This window comes from Anser brachyrhynchus (genome assembly GCF_964034855.1).
Source record: "Anser brachyrhynchus genome assembly, chromosome: 7".
Lineage (NCBI taxonomy): Eukaryota > Metazoa > Chordata > Aves > Anseriformes > Anatidae > Anser > Anser brachyrhynchus.
The window spans coordinates 22,595,559-22,607,974 of NC_137701.1; the positions used below are offsets into that span (position 1 = coordinate 22,595,559).

Genomic DNA, 12,416 nt, shown 5'->3' on the forward strand with positions numbered 1-12,416 from the left:
CTCTACGGGCTGGTGAAGCTACAGTTGGTAAATGATGTTCTAGTTGCTGCCCAGATCCCTCAGAAAGACCGGTGAGGGTCAGACTCCGTACCTTGTAGCCCATGTTTTCTACTTCACACTACTCGGTGCAGGTAAATATGCAAAGCCCAATTGTTTATGAAAGAGAAGGATACTAACCAGCCCCACACTGAGTCAGAAAATGAAGATAAATATTTTATAAAAAGATTTATGTAGTAGTAACTGAAAGATATTTATCTTTTTGTCAGAAAGGCTAAATATAAGTGGTCTGATACATTTCAATGTTAAGTTATAAGCGAGGATACTTCTTAAATTTTTTCATTTTAACTTAAAAAATCTGAAAACCTCAAGCAGCTGATATATTGAGTGGATTTTCCATCAACTTTTTATGTTGATACATATTTCTGTTCCTCTTCCCATTTTCCCTATTTCATTATGAAAAACAGATATTACAGCTATGAAGTGATGGAGAACTGATGCAGAGGGCCTAGAAATACACACATGGGGGCGCGGGGGGAGTAAGACTAGAGGAAGGGCATTTGTTGGACAGAATTACATGTACAAATGAAATAGAAAAAAAAAATCAGATTGTTGTTGTTGTTGTTAGCAATTATTCACTATTTCTCTTTGCCACAGGTTTCATTAGAATATGGTATCCATATTGTGGAGAGAGAGAGAAATTAAAGCCCTACTATGTATCTCAGATCTCTTTAACCAAGTAAATCTTTCCAGTTTGTGTGTGTTTGCAGATGAGTCATATCTGTCTTTTTGCTACATTCAATCCCTTTCTCAGGGTCAAAAAACCTACAAAAGAGCAATGTAACAACAGTGATCAAATCTCACTAGAAGGACTTCATATGGCATCAACATTTTAAAGCTGTGATAGTGTTTGGTGATATTTTACTGAGAAAATGCCACATTGATAAATCTATTTTTTCTCAGCATCCTAATTGGTTCAGAGCAAGGATAAAGATAGACACAGACAGACTACATGTAAGTTTATCTTTCAAACAGCTTTACTGATCTTGCAATAGATTATACCTGCCTCGCTTCAGCATGACCTTCTATCTACTTATTTGGGGAGGAAAAAAACTAAACTTCAAGGTTCAGTTAGCAGAAGTATCTTTTAAGAGCAAGTAAGGGCTTTATAAAGCAGCATCTGTTGCTACTTCGGAGGAAATATTTAAGCTTTAGAATGAATTTCCAAACGTTCTCCACATGCCAAGATTTATTAATCCAATTAATAGTAAACTTAAACCTTATTATTTGTCTATTACATCTGCTGAAATCAACATGTTTTTCAACAAAAGTGTATTTCTCCTTCCAATAAATAAGCTAGACCACATATCTAAGACACTGAATATGATAAACATTGTGCATGCACAAACCAAAACATTATACACCAGACCTGGACTTCTCAGCTCTTGAAGTAAATTGGGAAGAGCAGAATTAACACAATTTCAGTAAAGCAGGAGGTCAACATTATGCTTCTGTCTCCAGAATCTCTGATGCAACAGAAAGACTTGGTGCTATTTATGATGCTCAAAGAAGTCCACCATCAAGTTGCAGCAAAATGTTTCTATAAGCCAGTTTTAGTGGAGTTTGGATAAGGAAAAAAGTGCATTTCAAAATTACCATAACTTGAACACGTGAGCACAGAACACCTGCTTGCTCCAGGATTTTTTTTTTTCTTTACATTTCTTTAAATAACTTAATGCTGGGAGCAATTCAGAGCATGAATCCCTGAACCATGACGGTTTTGTCCACAGGAAAACTGTTTTTTTTCTCTGTCTGCATATGTATATGTAAAAATTCCCTTAAAACAGTGAGAAGGCTGTTCTGCAGTGATGCTCCTGTTGTTTTTTAGTAGAAAACAATAATTTCATCTATGTACATACTTACTCTAAGTACCTAACTGCCTCAGAAATCGAATCTTGAAATCCAGGTTTTGTACAAATATGGCAATTATGATAATTGCAAGACTCACTATTATTTTTTCCATTTAAATTAGCTTAAAGTGGCAAGTTCAGTACATGCCATCGAGTCGGATGGTTAACACACCGCAGACGTTACTGGGATTTAAGTGTTCCCCACTAGAGAGATTGCCAGCGAACGCAAGAAATATCACGAAGCAAATACTTCCTTTTTAGAGCAACCCCCCCCCCCTTCTAGACCCATTGTCTAAAGCGCAGGCCGAGCTGTACCAGTGCTTGCTACAGCACCGGTTTTTACAGGAGAAACGCTCGAAGGCAGCGATCGCGGGGCACCATCACGCAGGCTGGGGCGCTACCCGCAAGCAGAGCCCGGCCTTCCCTACGCCGCGGCCGTGCGGTGCAGGAGGAGCCGGGGCCGGGCGCGACGCGAGCCCCACGGCAGCGGCCCCACGGCAGCGGCCCCGCGCCGCGCTCGGCCCCTCCCCGCCGGCAGCGCCCGGCCGGGCCCCGCGGCCGCCGCCCCGCAGCAGCGCTGCCCGCCCCGGGCCTCGTTCGCATGGCCCCGCCCCCGCCGCGGGGCACGCCGGGCTCAGCCCGCCGGGATGGCGGCCGGGGAGGGCGGGGGCGCGCCCCCCACCGCTCCGGTAGGGGCAGCGCGGCCCATGCCGGCCCGCAACGCGGCCTGCGCCGCCTCCTCCTGCGCTCATGTTTTAACCGGCGGGGGCGAGCGGCGCGGCCGGGAGCAGCCGAGGGGTCGTGGGGCCCCGGCCCGGTGCCGCCGGGCAGCGGCTGCGGTGTAGGAGCGGTGCAGGAAGGGGAAGGATGCGCACAGAAGCGCCTGGGGGCCGGCGGCGAGGGGCCGCGGGACGGGGGAGAAGCGATCGTGGCCGCGGGCTGCCGAAGCCGCCGGGCCGGCCTTCAGGGAACACCCAGTGGGGTCGGGGTAGCCGCGGGGCCGAGGGGATCAACACCCGCCTGGAAATAGGAACGGAGCCTGTGCTGCTAACACCAGAGCGGAGTGAACGCAGAGATGCAGCGCGCCGATGCGGACTCAATACAACCCTATTATAAGCGCCACAACCACCACCTTCCAAATTAGCTAAGCAAAACCGAAAACACATCCAAGTGCACTCAGCTACGCTGCGATGTTCCGTTATTTTAGACGCTAAACAAACGCTACAGCTCTCCTCTCGAGAAAGAATTAGGCTTGAATACATAGCACAATAATAGATTGTTGTTGTTAAATATTTTATGATGTTAGCAAACGATCCATCTAGCATAAATTTAATTTTACTTGCTATCCCGATTTTCATGCATAATTGAATTTTGAATTGCATAGGAATAACACTAGAAACATTTTTACAATAAATGTGATCACAGAATTTATACAGTTTAGCTTGGTATCACGTTACCGTGCATCTTTCCAATCCCACCTTACCAAATGCAAAAAACCTGACTTTACTAAAAATAAGGAAATAGCAAAACCACCACTTACATTTTCACTACTAAAGTGTGTGAATAATCTATATTAAAAAAAAAAAAACTGACCTGTTCAAATTGTTGTTTTTCCAATCCATGCAGTGCTTTTATTAATTAGGAACCCAAACAGACTGATCATCATTTTATAACGTGTGATATATTCACTGTCTTCCTAGTTCCAGCAGAATCTTCTTAAATTTCCCAGCCCTGTGTTTTATTGCTGGTACCATATGCTTTATTGTTCAGCGACAAGAGCTGCACTCTGCACAAAGACTCATTACCTACTGCTTGCTGAGCAGCTTCAGTCTCACTGAGGCTGCCTGTGTGATCACATGGGAGTTTTGTCTGAGAAAGCCAGGCATGCCACTGATTTCACCGTCTATGGATTTTTTTATTTATTTATTTTTAATCAGCTGAGGACTACCATGAGGAAAGAATAACAAATTGTAAAGCTCCTTTAGCTCATTAAGACAGCAGACATTGTGGAAATCCCCCTCAACTTTTTTTTTTTTTTAATTATTATTATTATTCCCATTGTAACAAAGGTTCAAGTAGAAATTCAAGAGTTTTAAAAAGTATTTTTTTCTTGTGGGCAGTAGCAAAAATGTTGCATTATCTGCACTCTACATATCATGCACGCTGAAATTAATATTCTAAAGAGGTAATATTGTGCCAACACATTTAATCTGCTACTGTTTATCCTCTATGTAGAGGACAAGCTTCTAAATGAAAAATTGCTCCCAAAAAGCAGCCCTTGATTTAAATTTGTCTCGTCAGTCAAGGGCATTATCCTGTAATCTTTGGTCATAAAATTAGTTTTGCTGGTTTCAGTGAGACTACTCAGGTGAATAAGAATTGGCCTTTTGAGCAAGGATTATTCCCAGATCCAAATGACAAATTATATAGTACACAATGAAGTCTGATCGCTTCTTAATAATATGTGATGACGCTCAGGGTTTTGTGTTTTCATGTTGGGTTTTTTTTTTTTGATTGTTTTTACACAAATTGTAAAGAGTATTTTATATTGGCTAAAAGCTTAATATTTACCTGAGGATTTTATATTGGATTAAGTGAATAATCACATTCAAAATCACAACAACACTTACATAAATGTTTTATTTTACATATGTTATATATATATATATAATAAAAAATAAAATTATATTTTTTTCCATTGGTGATGTATCAGTATCAGGAATCCACTATGGAATTACTGGAGATATCCTAACCAGCATATTCTGGTATTCGATTCTAACATAGAGCTAGTGATGATAAATGAACATCTCCATCCAAAAAAGAGGTACTGAACAAGTAATTAACCCTAACATTAACACTGCAAAGGTGCAGTTATTTTATTGTGAATTATCACTGGAACAATTCATAGCATTTTGAAAATGCAAGTTGGCAAAAAGAAACTGTTTTCTCATTAACATTCCACAAATGAAATACCAACTTCTTCTATTTAAAATCCCCCTCATTAGACTAAATGACAGCTTGTTGCTCTTTGTCGGCTTTATTCTGGTCCTATGGAAGTTTTGCCACTGATTTGCATGGAAGGAACAAGCGTGACGAACAAATTCATGCACTTTACTGTCGTCATGCAAATCAGTGACAAAACTCTCAAATTCTTTATTGTTCTCTGCATCTTACTCATCATGTACTATTAAGGTTTTCTATCAGCTGGTGTGCAGTCTCTATGATTACACTGAATTACAAAAGATGGGTAGTAAAGGACAGAGAATTACCCACAGCTAAATCCAGTGATGAATCTCTTCTAGAATCTTATATTCATTTTGTTAAATAAAAAATTCCATTACCAAGAACGTGTATATTTTAAAATGCCACCATTTTTATCTACCCAAAGACAACAACAGAGCAGATGGTTCGTGGCGGAGAACCTTCCACATCTCTTAAGCAGGAAACACTACCACATATACATTAATGAGAAGAAATGAAAGCAGACTAGATGGGTTGCTAATGAACAGCTGGTTTAACTACAGCTACGAATATTTTTTCCCCTGGCGATATCATTGATGATGTCACAATGCTAGTGTAGGAAGACATAAACAAAAGGCTGGCATTTTTGCTGCAGTAGCACTAGGGGGAGGTTGGAGGGGGGGGGGGGACGACCAAATGTTTGGCAGATGGAAAGAACAAAAACTGGTAAGGAAAAGAGTACTATCGTCACATTTTCTGGGTGCCATTATTTATACTATGGAGCCCTTTTCACAACTTGAAAGAAGGTTAGATGAAAACAGATTCAAGAACATGATACTGTTAAACCTGCCTGCAGGAATGAGTTGAATGAGTTGTTTTTGCAGGGAGACAATAGCAGCAGGCAGTCTTCACGCTACACAAAAGGCAGCTTCAGTTATTCAGCTCTTCAAGGTTGGGAAAAAATGCTTCAGTCCACCACGGTGGAATACGGAATTTTCTAATTCTAATGACATTTTCAGAAAGCTAACTATATGCTATATATTCCATATATATTCCATACTCTATTCTTACAGGTGTACTCAATAGAAGGAGGTCTTTATCAGAGCCATCCTGTGGAATTTCTGCTCCATCATACTATGGTGGAAATGCCTTTTCACCCCCAAGGAGTTAAAGATCACCCAAGAGTTTCACAGTGGCAAGAACCCATACTGACTTTAGAAACCAGACCTCCCTTGTCACTCCACAGCAGAAACAGATTTGAACTACACTCATCATACAGGACTTGTCTTGTAACAGACAAGACTTCTTTAGGAAAATCTAAAACCACCTCTCCTTGAAGCACTAGTGGAAGAATGATGTGCAAACACTTAGCAATTCTTCCACCTGAAGTCCCACATTGGTGCCAAGAGGTAAGGATGGGCTCTCTTCTCTAATATAAGGCTCCTAGTGAATCCAAATGAAACCAGAATCAAGAACCTGCCAACAAATTGTACATACAGGTAACTCGTCTGCCAGATCCCACATCTGCTCTGAAAGAAGACCAGTTCAGAGGAACATTCTTCTGCTTTCCTATTCTACAGAAGCTACAGCAAAAGGGAATTGTTAAGCAAGGTCAAGCAAGTTTGGACATCAAATCACCTGCATTGTTGTAACGGAATAACTGGCTAAGGCCTGCTTTATTCTAGCCTGTATGCATTTAAACTTGAGTACTTTTATACACAGATTACAGGCACTGAAATAAAGATCTTGCACGGAATTTAAAAAAAAGAACACCAGCCATTTATCAAAAAGTAGACTAGAATTTAAGCTTCAGATCATTCCCACCTTATACAACTAAATTGCTTTGCTATACATTGAGCATAATATGCTGTTCAGTATCCTGCATCTCAGTTGGATGATTTGGATATGAATCAAAACAATTACTGGGACAGCACTGTTCAATTTCATGAGACAAAAAGGAGCTCTTTGCACTCAATGTCTTGTTTTTCCTGAACAGCTGAATCCTGTAACTTAGAATAAAATGCAAGAGAGAGCACCCATTTTGCCAAATACACTAGTAATGCAAGTTTCCACATCATAAGGAAAGAGGGCTTTGCTCAAACTTTTTGCAGTCCAGTGACAAAATAGATCAGAAGCCCAGGATTTATGAAATGCATCCTATAGACCACACACATGCTCTGCTCCAGCCCTTAGAAGCAGCATGGCTTGGGGGCCATGGCTTGTATTTTATGAGCTACAGCAGCCAAATGCCTCAGAATTGACTTCCACGTTTGGAAGTGGATGATCTATAGATTTTACTGAAGGAATGATCACAAATCTTGCCCATGCAAACTCCTCTAATTTGAGTTCAGGAAGAGGTGTAGCCACAAATTTCCCATGGAACTCTGCCATTTCAGTAGTTCTACAAAACTAAAAATGCACATCTTTGAGAGAAAATGGTGAAATATTTATTAAAGCTCTCCATCCGAAGTTACTGTCAATACCACCAGGTAGGATAACCTTAAATATAAATTCCACATCTTTCTTTCCAGACCAAATATGATTTAATCAAATACACTTCCTCATCCTGGCCTCCACACATATTGCTTTCTGTAGACAGATCACAGCCAAAGCTGAACTGTCTTCAAGTATTTCCACATTAACTACTCAGTTCAAAATACTGGGGCTTGTAGGATTTCAGTAGCCTGTCAGAAAGAACATACTTTGGATTCCTGAATTTCACAAACATGAAAAACTCACACATTCCTAAATGACATTTCAAAGAGAAGTACAACCATATTTTGAAATAAGAGTCTAGTCAGTGAAATTTAGGAAAACAGACAAAATCCATTTGAAAGGTAAGGAGACATTCTCAGCTCAATAGATGGAGGGAAAACAGTAACAATAGCTCCTCAGAAGCTGTTCCGATTTCTGGCACCTTTGTGATCTCCCCTTCAAATTCCAAACAGTGACGACTAGAGCATTAAAACTGAAGACTGCCAGTGCCACTCTTCACTTCTACTCCTGGCACATTTGCCATGTCATGTCAGTTTTAAGGGCAGTATGTAAAATTTCCTTAGTTTCTCACTCTTAAATTTTCTCCTTGATCAGGAGCAACTTCCTAAATTATGTGGTACAAATCAGCCACAGAGTAGCAGTGAATTCTCTTTATGTACTGCGAGGTATACAACAGGCTACCATTTCCTACTGATTGTCTTGAAAGCAACCTCATTTTTAATGATACAGTGTTTCTACATCTTACAATACCTGGATCTTTCCAAGGTAAAAAACAAATCTCAATGACCTTCTTTCTAGGTTGATATCTCAGAGGAAAGTGTACTTCCTTCCAGAAAACAGCTGGAGGTACTTTAATGGTACTATGATTACAGGAGCTACTGTGCTCAAACAAAAATACTCCCCTGTAGTAAACATTCAGGGTTTCTTTCTAGTTCCACAAACTTTCTGAAAACTGCTGGTTAACTACCAAAACCAAAGAATATATTAACTCTGTGGCAGGCAAATTAATGTACTGAGAGGTGTATAGTAAGCAGCAAAAGAATCTCATCTGCTGTAGCATTAGATTATGTGAATAATCAAAGCAATTAAGTGTTGCCATAATGCTTGATACAGCCAACGTTAGTCTTATGCAAGATCCAAAACACCAGCAGAGTATGGAGTTTCTCAAATAAAACATAGGATAATTTTAAAGAGTAAACTGCTTATTATCATGTTAAAAAAAAAAGATTAAAAAAGGACTTAGAAAGAACTAGATACCTTAAGAACAGGGACTGCCTGTGCTGTCTTGTATGTACTTCATAAGCCAGCTTTGCTCCAGCTAGTTTCCATGACAGCTCAGACATAGCAACATGATCCATGCCAGGGAGTAATTCAGAACTATAAAGCTATGCTTGGTGCTGTTAGATATTGCAAGACAGACAGAAGAAACAAAGGCGGTTCTTTAGGATTTAAATTAACTGACATACTCCCTCCTCCCTTCCCTGGTTACTAAGCACACCTTTTCTCATAGTATCACTTTCCGGCTTACAAATTTCACTTGGCTGTTGACCAGCAGAAAGCCTAAAAATAAACACGATTAGAGATACCTGAAGGAAGCATGGTAGCTAATATTTTCTCTTTTTCTTTTCCTCCACCTGTTTGGTTCTTCTAGTCTCTCTTATACAACAGTAAACCAAAGAGTAGTTTACTGAATCAGGAGTTGAAACAGGAGTAAAATCTAGTCAAGAGGAAGCAGACCATATTTACTCACTGGATATATCGTCAGTAGAACTTTCTAAAGTACCACTGTAACCTGTAATGTTGTCTCATCCCTCGCTTTCATAATTTGCACAGTGAAACAGGCAAGCTCTTTAGTTTTTACGAGCAATTAAAGATTCCTTCCACTGAAAGATGAATCTTTCATTGTTACAGTCTGAATTTGTTCCTGTCCACCATAAATATATATATTTTAATTTAAGCAGAGACAGCGATAAAATATAAATAACAATTCTTTACATTTTATAACAGCTAGGCAGTAACTCATAAAGCATCACAACTTACAATACATTTTCAATGCACTTACAATAAAATACATAGTGGACTTATACAGACCAGAAGATAACTAAACTCTAAAATAAGGTGTCCTCACTGAATTGCTAAAAAACAGTTTAGGATCTCATTCCAGAGGAAGTGAATTTGCTGCAAGACTTCTTCCTGGCTTTGTACATCTCATATACCACTCTACATGTCATTTAAAGTTTAAAATGACATTGAATTCTAGATTGTATGTGAACTCTTTGCTGTTTCAAATAACCTTTAAAGCCTAGAAACTGATTCTCTTGTAATAATTCTGTCCATTTCTATTTGGCCAGCATCGATTTCTTTCCCTGAGGTGTATCCAGCAAAGCTTGAAAATAATTTTTTCTTTATTTCTTGTTTGTGTACCATCATCACTGATAGTATCAGCATAGCACTGGGAATTTTATTTCTCATGTTGAATTTTCTCTATCAGCAGAGAACAACACATTTTCCCCCATATGTTCCATGACAGTGGACTACATGAAGAAAGTAAATATATTTTGTAGGATATTCCCCTCCTTATCCTATAAGCTTTCTGAAAGCTGCTGGTTAAGACACGGTAACAATCTGGCTTTCTCCAAAATCACCTTTAAAAGAAATTCAATTCAAAATTTTATCATATACTTAACATCCAAAATAAATTCCATAGCATATATACCAGATTTTAATCAAGTTAAAACCCGAACCACTATATTCTTACAATAAACATCTTAATGTTACATGATAATACCTTGGGAATTACAGCTTTTACATAGAAATGTCCAACATTGAAATAAAACTTCAGAAAGTAAGTGCCTACAATTTAGAAATATGCTTTCCAAGGAACAGTGGTTGCCATTTCTTTCATATATGAAGATCGATTAACAATATTAAAGTAATCACAGTCATGTTACCAAATTAGAGGACAGTTCTATGATGTGTTGGTATAAATCCATTACTTCAGTGAACAATCAAAATGGGCTGTTGATTTACAGTTTGATTACACAGTTTTCAGCTGGTGTTCAAAGATATGTGATGTTCTTGATCTAATTTTCCAACAGGACACAGAATAATTGCAGTTTTCACATGATCTGGAACTGTACAAAGATCAACATTTCAGCAACAGGCTGAAACCTGAAGTTCTGTAGAAGTAGCAGTCAAGTGATTATTTTTACCTCAGAGTTCTATCTCAAAGGCATCAGGACTGAATAAAGACTTGTAATAGAGCAATTATATAGCCCAAATCTTTTTCAAGATTTCAGTGTTTCAGAAATCTATGTGATTCATTTATTTTTATTTTTTTTTAATTAAACTGCTTGATACCCTCTAGCTGCAGGACTTAATGTTCCAGTTAGACTTCTGTTCATAGTATGAGGTAGATATTGTTTATCACCCAGACTGAAGTACAACAGTCAAGGTTTGAGTTATGTCAGGCTACAATATCTAAGCACTGCATTTTTTTCAGCCTTTTATGTTGCGTTGGTGCATTTTCAGTTGAGAAAAGTTTTTTGATTTTGTTTTAAAATCATTATTCAACATCTTTTCCAATACATCGATTCAATAAGCAAGAAAACCAACCAACCAGACTTCCTACCAGGTTTATATCCAAATACTTTGAAAAAGGCTCATCAATTTACATCATGGACAAAACTTGGGCTCTGGGGATCCCTGATATTACCTGCCAGGAAATTGCATCATTTAGCAGTTTTCTGTGTTGCAAAAAAGAAGCAATTATTACTTCAGTATGATTTTTGGCATCCCTGCCATGACTGTGGTTTCTCAACCAATTTATCCCTTTGGCCAGGCAACTTTAAGCACTCCGTCACAATATTTTCCCATCTAGTAGCATGAGGACACTGTTTATATCTGCTATAATAGATGGAGATAATACCAGTTTTGTCAGATATTTAGAAAGAGTCTGCTCAACTTGTCTGTTTTGACCTTCTAGGTTATAGCAAAGGTGCAAGCTGACAGCACCAGCTGTCATTTGCTGTTAACAGACTTTTACCAGACCAACAGCTCCAAGCTCATGGAGGAATTCACCAGTTCTGTGACTGAAAAGTATGAAGTCAAGGTCCTTGGCTGTCTCATTCCATCTCTTCAGGTGGTGGATTTCAGTCCTTCTACTCCAGTTCTAGCTGCATTTGTTTAACTGTTTTCGTTCTGCGCTAACTCTGCTGTCACTAACAGCTACGTAAGTCACCAGACATCCTAAATGTACACTTGCACCATTTCAGATTCCAAGAGGCATAAGCATTTGCCAGGGCCAACTGTTCTACTCCTCCAGAGCAAAAGACATTCTCACTGACCTGGATGTCTTGGATTGAGACACAGCAGTGGCCCCATTTACACATAGGAAACACATTTCATATCATTTACAATGCCCATGAGTTCATAACTGTGCATTGTGTATCCTGCAGTTTTCTTATTTTCTCCAGTACTTGGAGAATTCCTGAGTTGTCACATTTAGCTTGTGAAATACTTAAAACAGCAAGTTGCTACACACACTGTGCTGATCTTACTATTCTTTTGCTGCAGTTGCAAACAACTCTTCAAAAACTACATTCATAGTCATACTGGAACAGACCCAGATCAACAATTGCTAGCCTCTTCATGGCTATAAGCAGAATTTGCAAGGAAAAGCAATATCTTTCGAAAGACAAGTGGAGATGACTAGAGCAACTGAAGCCTCTGAGAATATGAGAAAGGAGTCATACACACAAAAGCCTGCCTATTTTTCTAACTGCAGAAGATAATCAAATTAAAAAAATATTATTTTCCCCACAAACCTTGTCCTGGTGGTTATCCTTAGATTATCATACTGTAATAACAAAGGCATTAAGAGAGACTAAAGCGGTCTCTGCCTTAAAAGCTATGTACCTTAAAAGTCAAACAGGAGACAGATAGATTCAAAGAACTGGGAGTACAGAGAAAACAAGAGATATCACTTGCCATCTCAAAAGAGTTACTTTTACATACCAGGTGAAAATTTTGTAGACCTAACGGCAAAGGTTT

General features: G+C 39.2%; 1 protein-coding gene across 22 annotated transcripts in view; it reads right to left on the bottom strand.

Annotated features, from left to right (window-relative positions):
- Positions 1-12,416, bottom strand: part of CSRNP3 (cysteine and serine rich nuclear protein 3) — a 102,130-nt gene that overhangs the window by 41,901 nt on the left and 47,813 nt on the right. Inside the window, exon 1 of one of the 22 annotated variants that reach the window (XM_080601271.1) lies at positions 8,622-9,066. The exons of 19 other annotated variants lie outside the window; for them this stretch is intronic. The gene's annotated coding sequence lies outside the window, so the exon portion shown is untranslated. Of the gene's footprint in view, positions 1-3,500; positions 8,580-8,621; positions 9,067-12,416 lie in introns of those variants that run through there. 2 more of the 22 variants (XM_080601269.1, XM_080601275.1) reach the window with 2 other exon arrangements.